General features: G+C 46.1%; 1 protein-coding gene across 1 annotated transcript in view; it reads right to left on the bottom strand.

Moving 5' to 3' along the window:
- P2RY6 (pyrimidinergic receptor P2Y6) overlaps positions 1-12,165 on the bottom strand; it is a 151,396-nt gene that overhangs the window by 47,512 nt on the left and 91,719 nt on the right. The window lies entirely within an intron of this gene.

The raw sequence follows: 12,165 nt of genomic DNA, 5'->3' as shown, positions 1-12,165 counted from the left end.
TGTAAACGGCTCTGTGGCGGCTGCATCGATCGAGTGATCCCTTTTATAGGGAGACTCGATCGCTGACGTCAGTCCTACAGCCACACCCCCCTACAGTTGTAAACACACACTAGGTGAACCCTAACTCCTACAGCGCCCCCTGTGGTTAACTCCCAAACTGCAACTGTCATTTTCACAATAAACAATGCAATTTAAATGCATTTTTTGCTGTGAAAATGACAATGGTCCCAAAAATGTGTCAAAATTGTCCGAAGTGTCCGCCATAATGTCGCAGTCACGAAAAAAATCGCTGATCGCCGCCAATAGTAGTAAAAAAAAAAGAATTAATAAAAATGCAATAAAACTATCCCCTATTTTGTAAACGCTATAAATTTTGCGCAAACCAACCGATAAATGCTTACTGCGATTTTTTTTTACCAAAAATAGGTAGAAGAATACGTATCGGCCTAAACTGAAGGAAAAAAAAAATTATATATGTTTGTGGGATATTTATTACAGCAAAAAGTAAAAAATATTGCATTTTTTATAAAATTGTCGCTCTATTTTTGTTTATATCGCAAAAAATAAAAACCGCAGAGGTGATCAAATACCACTAAAAGAAAGCTCTATTTGTGGGAAAAAAATGACGGCAATTTTGTTTCGGAGCCACGTCGCACGAGCGCGCAATTGTCTGTTAAATCGACGCAGTGCCGAATTGTAAAAACGCCTTTGGGCATTTAGCAGCATATTGGTCCGGGGCTTAAGTGGTTAAATAAAAAAAAAACACAAGATCAAAATTAAAAAAGGCACAATAAAAGACGATCAAATAAAACCAGATTTTGCTGCAATATTCAGCATTAATCCAGGGATTCCTCTTACATTCCTTGTCCTCCATCTGATGACCACCATTATTCCACCCACTACTTCATCCTGGACCCACCTAAGCCTGTGACTGGACAGTGAACGTGATGAGCTCAGATCTCCCCGCCTATCAGCATTTGTCTACTAAAGGATTCCATGTGCTGTTTCTTCCTTTTAGTCTCGGGCCCTGCTGTACAGGGAATGCAAGAGGCTGATACCAGAGTCATATGCAGGTACTTACCCTGCTTGTATTTATAAAGTACATTTAATAAAAAGTATTAATATTTACAGAGCTACTACATTCATGTCTTTCTTCTGTATTTGCCTGGAGTTCAGCTTTAGGCAAATTACCACGTTACGCTGGTCTACCAATATATTGTTTTGCAGATTACTACAATACAGCTGAAATTTGTATTTATTTTCCTCCATTACTGGCTACCCCAATCTTCTAGATCCTTGAAAATGACCACAATCTTATAATAAAGGGATTCTGGAAAGTAAAGGAGGGAGGTTTCGGAAAATACGATTAAAACCTGAATCCTGCTTTAAGGATGCTTACCACAAGTCAATAGCTTTGTCCTTCAGCGGGTTTTCTGGGCAAGATGTTGGTTGAAGGCATAGGTCTCTCCGTGACCAGAGATGATTATCTCAGCTCTGATAATCTGAGGCTTCTACAGGATTTATTGGTTGAAATGGTATATGTTTTTGTATTTCAGTGATGACACAAAAAGAAAAAAGGACTTGGCATCTGGCCCACAGCATACCATTTGTAGAGGTCTTGGTTATCCACAACGCACATCTGTACTTTATCAGTTCCCTTATTGTGGCGATATGTCTTCCCTATTCTGCGCAAGTGTTTCAATCTCACTTAGAAGCAGTGGCGGTTCGTCTATAGAGGGCGCTGGAGCGCCGCCCCCTCTGGCTCTCACCGCCACTGAGTCTAATAACATAGATTCATGCATTGCACGAATCTATGTTATTATCGCCGCTGCTGCTGTTCTATTCAGATGGTCGGCGCTCATGTCCGGCCATCTGAATAACGGCAGCTGGTTGGCTGTACGGAAGTGCCTATCAGAGCCAACGGCTCTGATAGGCTTTTCCGAGTACAGCCCTCAGGTCCCGGAACCTTATACAAGGAACGCACTAGGGATGCGCTCCTTGAATAAGACTGACAGGCGTCTCAGCCAATCAGGTTGGCCGGTTCTGGCTACCGGTAACCTGATTGGCTGAGACGCCTGTCAGTCATCGAGGGCGGTAGAAGACATCGAGGGACGTGGATGGCTGACTCCAGTAAAGGTAAGTGCCGGGCGGGGGGGGGGGGGGAAAGGGGCTCTTTACAGGGCACAGTGGCGACATCAATGGGCACAGCGGCGACAATTAAAGGGCACAGCGGCGACAATTAAAGGGCACAGCGGCGACAATTAAAGGGCACAGCGGCGACAATTAAAGGGCACAGCGGCTGTGTTTGATGGCATGGCACAGTGGCTGCGTTTGATGGCATGGCACAGTGGTTGCGTTTGATGGCATGGCACAGTGGCTGCGTTTGATGGCATGGCACAGTGGTGCGAATAATGGCACAGTGGCTGCGTTTGATGGCAAGGCACAGTGGTGACAATTAATGGCACAGTGGCTGCGTTTAATGGCATGGCACAGTGGTGACAATTGATGGCACAGTGGCTGCGTTTGATGGCATGGCACAGTGGCTGCGTTTGATGGCAAGGCACAGTGGTGACAATTAATGGCACAGTGGCTGCGTTTAATGGCATGGCACAGTGGTGACAATTAATGGCACAGTGGCTGCGTTTGATGGCATGGCACAGTGGTGACAATTGATGGGCACAGTGAGGCTGCAATTTTTTTTCGTTTGCGCCCCTCCAAAAAATGAGCACCAGCCGCCACTGCTTAGAAGTTAAAACAAGACGAGAGCACAGGACAGTAGAGAACAGTGACCAATGAAGAAACAACAGTAACTGATTATACTGCTGAATGGGGGCAACAAACTTTCCTTTTACAAAAAGCATAAATCTGTCCTGGGGGAGAAAATATCGAAACAAAATGACTGACAAGCTGTTGCATATCCAAAGCATGTTATAAGAGATGCCAACAGATGATGGCAGAGAGTCCCCCATGACCCACCAATATTCACCTTGCCAGTCCGCCCCCCCCCCCCTCCCATCAACAAAACCCAACGTTTCCAGGCATGGGGAAATGCGACCTCCTCCAATGACCGACAGAGGGAGGTCACCACTCTAAGGCTGCATTCACACCTGAGCGTAGGTCGTTTGGTTGTTTTTTTTCTGCGTTTTTTTTCCGGCGTTTTGTCGCGCGTATTCATGCTTATTTGCGCGTTTGCATACAGCGTCGTCCGACGTTTTTGTACTTCTTGGAACTTGTTTGAGCTTCAGGCGTTCGGCGTCAGGCGTTTTCGAGTAGAGATGTGAACCATCTCCATAGGGAATAATGTATTTTTTCCCCCTTTAGCGTTTTTGAGCATCGCGCTTCAGGCGACAAAACGCTCAGGTGTGAATGCAGCCTTAGGCCCTGTACACACGATCGGACAAAACCGATTAAAACGGACTGAAGTTCAGTTTCATCGGTCCAAACCGACCGTGTGTGGGCCCCATCGGTTAGTTATCCTTCGGTCCAAAAATTTAGAACTTGCTTTAAAATTCAACCGATGGACGCCTAACCGATAGGTCAAAACCGATGGTTAGTACGCAAAAGCATCGGTTCAAAACTCGCGCATGCTCAGAATCAAGTCGACGCATGCTTGGAAGCATTGAACTTAATTTTTCTCTGCACGTTGTTGTGTTTTACATCACCGCGTTGGACTCGATCGTTTTTTGAACTGATGGTGTGTAGGCACATCAGACCATCAGTCTGCTTCATCGGTTAACCTTCGGCCCCTTCTCATCGGATGGACCGTGTGTACGCGGCCTCAGTGCTCAACACCAGCAGATGCTAGGGATCAGGGCCGGGACAAGGGGTGGGCAGGAGGGTCGGCTGCCCCTGGCGCAATGGTTTATTGCAGGGATGGGGGGACACCCTGACCCTAACCCTAAGGGAAAGGGGGCGCAGTTTGGCATCTTTGCCCTGGGCGCTTGATGACCTTGTCCTGGCACCGCTAGGGATTTTCATAACAGCTGCTCATTTTAGTGCCAGGTAGAAGTGGAGGAAGGGGGTGGCAAAATTTGAATTACTGAATTTAGAAGGGGGAAGGGTCTCTTTAAATAATCTCAAACGACTTACAGTTTAAAAAAGGTTGACTTATCTCGCAGCCTTCGCCACAAAAAAAATGCAGAGAGCATGGCGGAGCTAGGGGAGTACTGGGGTGTGCTAACCCCCCCAGATCTCGGTTGTGCACCCCCAAAACCGCCTGACCACCCCCTTCCACCTTGGATACTTTTTGCCTGGCCGCTAAGCACCTTTCCCAATCCAGCACTGTACACAGCTCCTCCTGTACAGCTCATCCACAGGAGAAGCAGTGTACAGTGCTGGGACAGGAGCTCTGCCAAGTGCCATGCCAGCCTTGACCCCTGTCCTCTGCTTCACCAGCCATGACTCAGCCTGTCCTCTGCCCTACCAACACTAAACCCTGTCCTCAACCACGCTTACCACTGTCCTCAGCTGGTTCCCTGCTGACTCCCTGTACAGTGCCCTGCTCCCTCCTGTCTTCTTCCCTAAAAAACAATAGAATCTGTATGCCCTACAAACTGCTGACCCTATCCTCTCCTCTGCCCCGCTGACGCCCTGTATACTTTTTTTTTTTTGACCTCCCATCCTTTTGCCCCCCCCTATTTTTTTTTTACTGCACCCCACATCAGACATGCTAGATCCAGCCCTGGCTGAGAGCAAAAATGGAGTAGAACAATGGAGGAGAAAAATGTAAAAAACACTTACCAAGCACATAGATTTATGATGTTTTATTACATCAATAGAGTAGAAATACAATACATATAAAATGTTCATAAAATCAACAAAAAGGTGCAAATACTGGCCAAGGTATTGAAGGCCTAACGGAGTTACAGATTAGCTAGTCCCTACATGTTTCGCCAAAACATTGGCTTTTTCAGGGGAAGTGATCGTGACCAAGGTGATATAAATAGCTCTAGAAAAAGTTTACAACGTATCAACCAGCATTAACAACCATAATATTGTAGTGATGACATTCCACATTGGGTGAGAGACTTTATATGCCGTGTCGCTTTTCCAGTTCATCACAATATACTATGTCAAAGTCAACACTACAATACTATGGTTGTTAATACATTGTAAACTTTTTCTATTTTTCCTAGAGCTATTTATATCACCTTGGTCACGATCACTTCCCCTAACCACTTAAGACCTGGACCAATATGCAGGTAAAGGGACCTTGCCCCTTTTTACAATTCGGCACTGCGTCGATTTAACTGACAATTGCACGGTCGTGCGACGTGGCTCCCAAACAAAATTGGCGTCCTTTTGTTCCCACAAATAGAGCTTCTTTTCTGCGGTTTTTATTTTTTGCGCTATAAACAAAAATAGAGCAACAATTTTGAAAAAAATTCAATATTTTTTACTTTTTGCTATAATAAATATCCCCAAAAAAGATATAAAAAAAACGTTTTTCTTCCTCAGTTTAGGCCAATACATATTCTTCTACCTATTTTTGGTAACAAAAAAAAAAAAAATCACAATAAGCGTTTATCGATTGGTTTGCGCCAAATTTATAGCGTTTACAAAAAAACGGCATAGTTTTATGGCATTTTTATTAATAATTTTTTTTACTACTAATGGCATCGATCAGCGATTTTTTTCGTGACTGCGACATTATGGCGGACACATCGGACACATTTTTGGGACCATTGTCATTTTCACAGCAAAACGCGCTATAAAAATGCACTGATTACTGTGAAAATGACAATGGCAGTGAAGGGGTTAACCACTGAGGGGCGCTGTAGGGGTTAAGTGTGACCTCATGTGTGTTTCTAACTGTAGGGGGGTGGGGCTGGACGTGTGACGTCAGTGATCGTTGTTCCCTATTTCAGGGAACAGACGATCACCGACATTGCCACAGAGAAGAACGGGGAAGGTTTGTTTACACTCACCTCTCCCTGTTCTTCAGCGCCTGTGACCCGATCGTGGGACACCCGCCACGATCGTGTCCCGCGGGCACAGTCACGGAGCTGTGGACCAGGTGGCGAGCATGCCGCCGGCGGCGTTCTCACGACCCACGGCTGGGCTCTTAAAGGGGATGTATATATACGCCCATGTGCCCAGCCGTGCCATTCTGCTGACGTATATCGCCGTGCAGCGGTCCTTAAAGTGGAGGTTCACCCGGAAATAAAAAATTTTAACCTTAGATTGAGGCTCATTTTGTCTAGGGGAATCGGCTAGTTGTTTTAAAATCGAAGCAGTACTTACCGTTTTAGAGAGCAATCTTGTTCCACCGCTTCTGGGTATGGTCTTCGGGACTGGGCGTTCCTATTTTGATTGACAGTCTTCCGACAGGCTTCCGACAGGCTTCCGACGGTCGCATCCATCGCGTCACGATTTTCCGTAAGTAGCTGAACGTCGGTGCGCAGGCGCAGTATAGAGCCGCACCGACGTTCGGCTTCTTTCGGCTACTCGTGACGCGATGGATGCGACCAACGGAAGCCTGTCGGAAGACTGTCAATGAAAATAGGAACGCCCGCTCCCGAAGACCATACCCGGAAGCGGCGGAGAAGATCGCTCTCTAAAACGGTAAGTACAGCTTCGATTTTAAAACAACTAGCCGATTCCCCTAGACAAAATGAGGATCAATCTAAGGGTAAAACATTTTTTATGGGTGAACTCCCACTTTAAGTGGCTAAGGAAGTCAATGTTTTGGCGAAACGTGTAGGGACTATCTGATCTGTAACTCCATTAGGCCTTCAATACCTTGGCCAGTATTTGCTCCTTTTTGTTGATTTTATGTAATTTTATATAAAAAATAAATAGTTGCGCTACACCTAAGAAGATATACTGTCATCAAGAGAGCATATCCAAGGTGCGGGTTAACCTATGAAGTAAACACGCTAATATGAATGGTGTATAAAATTACATATAACACAAACCACTAACAAATGTACAAATGAATGTGTCACCATTGGTGATTGGCATGCAATACATCAACATATATGCTCAAACTGTAGTGAACAGTAGAACTCATCCAATCAGAGTGATTTATTGGTAAAAAGGTACAAGTAAAAAACTCACATTTTGTAGATATAAAACAAGCCTTAAGCCTGTAGCTCCGGCCGGACGCGAACAGGCAAACCCGTTCACGGTGAGATTCAGCGAAGAGGGTGGTGACGTCGGCACATAATTGCCATAATCCGGACACACTGGTTACCTTTTTCCCATTGGATTCCTATATGCTGCATTAGGTCTATTGAGACCGCTTGTTCTGGTAAACAGATTATTAGATCATTGGTGGCGGATTCACATTGGTATTACTGGAACACGGTCGAGTGGAATATGCACGGGTGTCTTAATTAGTCACACCATCCTATGGACTTTTCTCTCATTCATATTTTGGACTTATCTACTTATTTTCTCTTTTTGCGTTTATTTTTAGTTAATTTGCACATGTCACTTTACTCATCCATGGATGGATGAGTTCTACTGTTCACTACAGTTTGAGCATATATGTTGATGTATTGCATGCCACTCACCAATGGTGACACATTCATTTGTACATTTGTTAGTGGTTTGTGTTATATGTACCGTATTTATCGGCGTATATCGCGCACTATTTCCCCCTTAAAATAGGGGGGAAATTGTGGGTGCGCGATATACGCCGATAGCCGCTTCCCGCGCTCAGTTTGAAATCCTGCGCCGACATATACCGAGTGCAGTACACTCGGGTACATTCGGCCAGGCTTGGCTTCGCTCGTGCTCACGCATAAACGTCACAGAGCGTGAGTGCGAGCGACGCCGAGCCTTGCCGAATGTACCCGAGTGTACTGCGCTCTGTATATGTCGGCTGAGGCGTTCGAACTGAGCGCGGGGACTCGACGTGAGGCGCGCGCTGGAGAAGCCGGGAGGACACCATCGAGGCCGGAGACGGGACGCCGGACCGGACGATGGACGCTGGGAAGACACCAAAACTGTAAGTAATGCAATCATATAACATTTTTTTTTTTACTGGAATTTCAGGGGCACTTTAGGGGTGCGTGGTATACGCGGGAGCGCATTATACCGCGATAAATACGGTAATTTTATACACCATTCATATTAGCGTGTTTACTTCACCTTGGGTATGCTTTCTTGATGACAGTGGGGTAGATTCAGATAGATTAGCGGATCTTTAGATCTGCGTAATCTGATTTACGATCCACCGGCGCAAGTTTGAGAGGCTAGTGCTGTATTCAGAAAGCACTTACCTCGAAACTTGCGCCGGCGGATCGTAAATCCCCCGGCGGAATTCAAATTCCGCCGGCTAAATTTCCCAGCGTGCATTGCTCCAAATGACGTCGCTTGGACGTCATTGGTTTAGACGAAAACGTAAATTACGTCCATCCGTATTCACGACCGACTTACGCAAACAACGTAAAATTTCAAAACTCGGCGCGGGAACAACGGCCATACCTAATATAGGATACGCCGCATATAGCAGGGGTAACTATCCGCCGGAAAAAGCCGAACGCAAACGACGTAAAAAAAAAGCGACGGGCGGGCGTTCGTTTCTGAATCGGCGGATCTCCTCATTTGCATATTCGTCGCGTATACAAATGGAAGCGCCACCTAGCGGCCGGCGGGAGATTGCAGCCTAAGATCCAACGGTGTAAGTCACTTACACCTGTCGGATCCAAGGGAGATCTAAGGGAGATCTTATGAATCAGTCGCATAGATCCGACCGTCGGATCTCAGATACGACGGCGTATCAGCAGATACGCCGTCGTATCTCTATGTGAATCTCCCCCAGTATATCTTCTTAGGTGTAGCGCAACCATTTATTTTCCAATTTTGCACACTGTTGTCCACAGATTAGTTGCTGCTCATCAATCCTAACACAGGTAGTATCATAACATAGCGCAGTTGTTCCCCACCTTTTTTCCATCATGTCATTTTATATGCATTTAATTTTTACTCTATTGAAGTAATAAAAACATTTAAAAGCATCTTCGATTATAATTTTGATATTAATTTAAGGCACCGTTATAATTCCCTTTCTTTCCTTTTCCCATTGTCAATCATTGGGCTTCTCTTTGGATGATGGGAAAGCTGAGGGTTCCAAATCCCATAATTTTTTTTTGAGATTTGGGATCTTCACCTTTTCCATGATCCTGCGAATGTTGTCGTTGGATACTGGGGGGTGGAGGGTTTGCAAAAAAGTGGACCTTGCATTTCCATGGAAGCTCAATCTTACCCCTACTCCATTTGCAGTCAAGTGGACTGTCATTTGGCCTGATGTGCATCTAAAGTTTTTTGTTTTTGATAGAGCATGGAATTAGTCCACGCCGAGGTGATTCACCATTTTTGTTTGTCCCGGTGATCAGTGTCACTGGGATAGAAAGTGATAGGGGGCCAGATTCTCAGCAGAGTTACGACGGTGTATCTCAGGAAACACCGTTGTATCTCTGTTTTTTGGCCTGGGTATCTATGCGAGTGATTCCTAGAATCATTTTCGCATAGATACGGCCAAGATCCGACAGGTGTAAGTGACTTACACTGTCGGATCTTAAAAATGTAATTCGCCGCCGAACGCTAGGTGGCGTTTACGTTCAGGTCTCATTTGTTTTTGCAAATGAGCCTGATACGCCGATTCCAGAACGAATTTGCGTCGCGTAGCCGTCGCTTACGTCGTTTGCGTAAGTGTAAGGTTACCCCTGCTATATGAGGGGTAACCTTACGCCAGTCCGCCGTATGCCATGTTAAGTAATAGCGTCGGGTCCGCGTCGTCTTTTCCCGTCGGGGTACGTCGTTTTCCTAAGTCGTTCTTAAATACGACTTTACGTCAATGACGCACACGTCGACATCATTGACGTTTTCCGTCGAGAACTGGAGCATGCGCACTGGGCTATTTTAAGCCCGGCGCATGCGCAGTTCGATCGGCACAGGGGCGCTCTTAATTTTTTTTTTTTTTAATTTCTTTATTTATAAACAGGGAAATGGGTCCACAAGAACCACCAAGGCATTACATCAACAATCAGGAAGGCAATACAGAAATATGTTTAGTACAAGTACTCACAATAACAGGTTGGCCTATACATTGCCGGCTAGCACCCGATGTCACCCCCAGGGGTTCTATGTTCCTTCAGCCGTCCCACCGGGACAGCTGGTAAGCTCACGTGTGCGAAGGTCAGGTCGGTTGCCATGGCCTCATAGGCCCATATCCCTTACTTTTTCAACTTTATCCAGAGAACAATAGTAGAGAAGGAGGATAGAAATAGAGAGCTTGTCAGCCCTTGGAAAATACAAGAAGAGGTGCCAGAAGGACACCAAGCTAAGAGACAGACGTAGATTATTGCGAAAGGTAGAAAAGGGAAAGAGAGAAGAGGAGCACTAAGGGAACAGGAAGGGGTAGAAGGGGAGTGATGGGGGGGGGGGGTAGGAGAAAATGAATGCGGGTACTACGAACATGGACACTTGTGTCCTCTGCAACCCCGGAGGGCACCCCACCTTGGGGCCATCCTCCAGTCCCCATGTGTGGGAGCTTCCAACCCACGATTGCAATGAGTTCAGATTGAGGCGTTTCCACCTCTAAGGGCCTGACCCTCATCGGAGTATTCAAAGATATTCCAACCGCGCCAGGTAGCCGTAAACGCCTCCTGCCTATCGCCCCCCTTTTTTCCCCACTCCCTCTTCCCTTTTCTTCTTTTATTATTATTTCTTCGTTTTCCCTCAACCTTACTTTTCCACTATCCCTTTCTTCTTGCACAACCGTCCCTCATTACAATCATTACTAGGAATAATCTATTAACCCTTTCTATTAGAGCCCGTTCCTATTATCCCCCACGTGCGCCCTAGGGGGCCACCGCCCTGGCCGATCTACGACCACTTTGGCAAATTAAGGTGAGTAGTCCCTCGACTCTCCTACAAGACGCAACACTGAGTGTTTGAAATTTCTTTATTAAACTATTGTATATAATTGCTTGCGATTTACCTGTTCATTTTTCCATATCTCACCTATATACCCTATAGACATTCTCCTGAAGAAGCAGTTTTACACTGCGAAACCGGTCGAGACTACAACTCCACCAATTAGACAATGGTCCTGTGATCAATGTGATTAGTGGGGTTTGTCCCAATTATTTTGTATATCTTTTGTACAATTTGTATTAATATAATCTGTCCAAATAAATATTTATATATATTTTTTATATTGTTGTATACCAGTGCCTTCAAAGTCCCAAACAACCTTCCCTCCTTTTCTTTCTCGATCTATGGTCAATTAATCAGGCCCCAAGCAGCCTTGGTTTGTGCTCATTGATCAAAGACATACCTATTACAAATACTAGGGATGTTGGCATAGTTTATAGATTTTGTTATTCAATTTTAATGAGGCAATACTCACAACTTTGGCCTCCTGCCTATCCTGGCTCGTTAGAATTAGATCTTCCAGTTCATTGATCTTGTCTACTTTCTGCAACCACATGGCGATAGTCGGGGGGTGCTGTGATTTCCACCGGAGTGGAATACAGGCCTTGGCCGCATCCAGCAGGTGTCGGACCACGGACTTCCTGTACACCCTCATGGGGGCAGCCGTCGCATGCAGGAGGAAGAACACTGGGTCGTCAGGGATCTCACGATCCGTGAATTCCTGTGCTATCCGCCTGACCTCGCCCCAGAAGTTCCGTAGGCGAGGGCAGGTCCAGAAAACGTGCAATAGCGTGCCCCTTTCCCCCAAGCAACGCCAACATCTGTCCGACGTCGCTGGGAACATTTTATTGAGTAGGTCCGGGGTCCTGTACCATACGGTCAGGATCTTGTAGTTAGTCTCCTGTATCTTGGTGCATATAGAAGACTTATGAGTGAGGGAGAGAATTTTCTCCTTCATCTTGTCCGATAATGTGCGATTCAGTGCCCTCTCCCACTGACCAGGCCCGGAAGTCGGTCCTCTATCTTCGGTAGAATCAACAGTTCATGCGCTAGAGACAGTGTGTGTGGCAGGGCCCCCGAGTCCGAGCACCATTCCTCCAACGAGGTGAGGGTCTGATCTGCCGCTGGGGGGGGGGGTGTCGTGGTTCCAAGAAAGTGACTGAGTTGCTCTGCCCTTAAAAAATCTAAGCGGTAATCTCCCCCCGGGTCTACTAGTTCCGTTTCGTCTTACACCGCCCCGCTACACTAAAGTGGGATGCCTGATGGAGGCCCTGTTCT

Source organism: Rana temporaria, chromosome 2 (genome assembly GCF_905171775.1).
Source record: "Rana temporaria chromosome 2, aRanTem1.1, whole genome shotgun sequence".
Classification (NCBI taxonomy): domain Eukaryota; kingdom Metazoa; phylum Chordata; class Amphibia; order Anura; family Ranidae; genus Rana; species Rana temporaria.
This window is presented reverse-complemented; position numbering and strand designations above follow the sequence as displayed.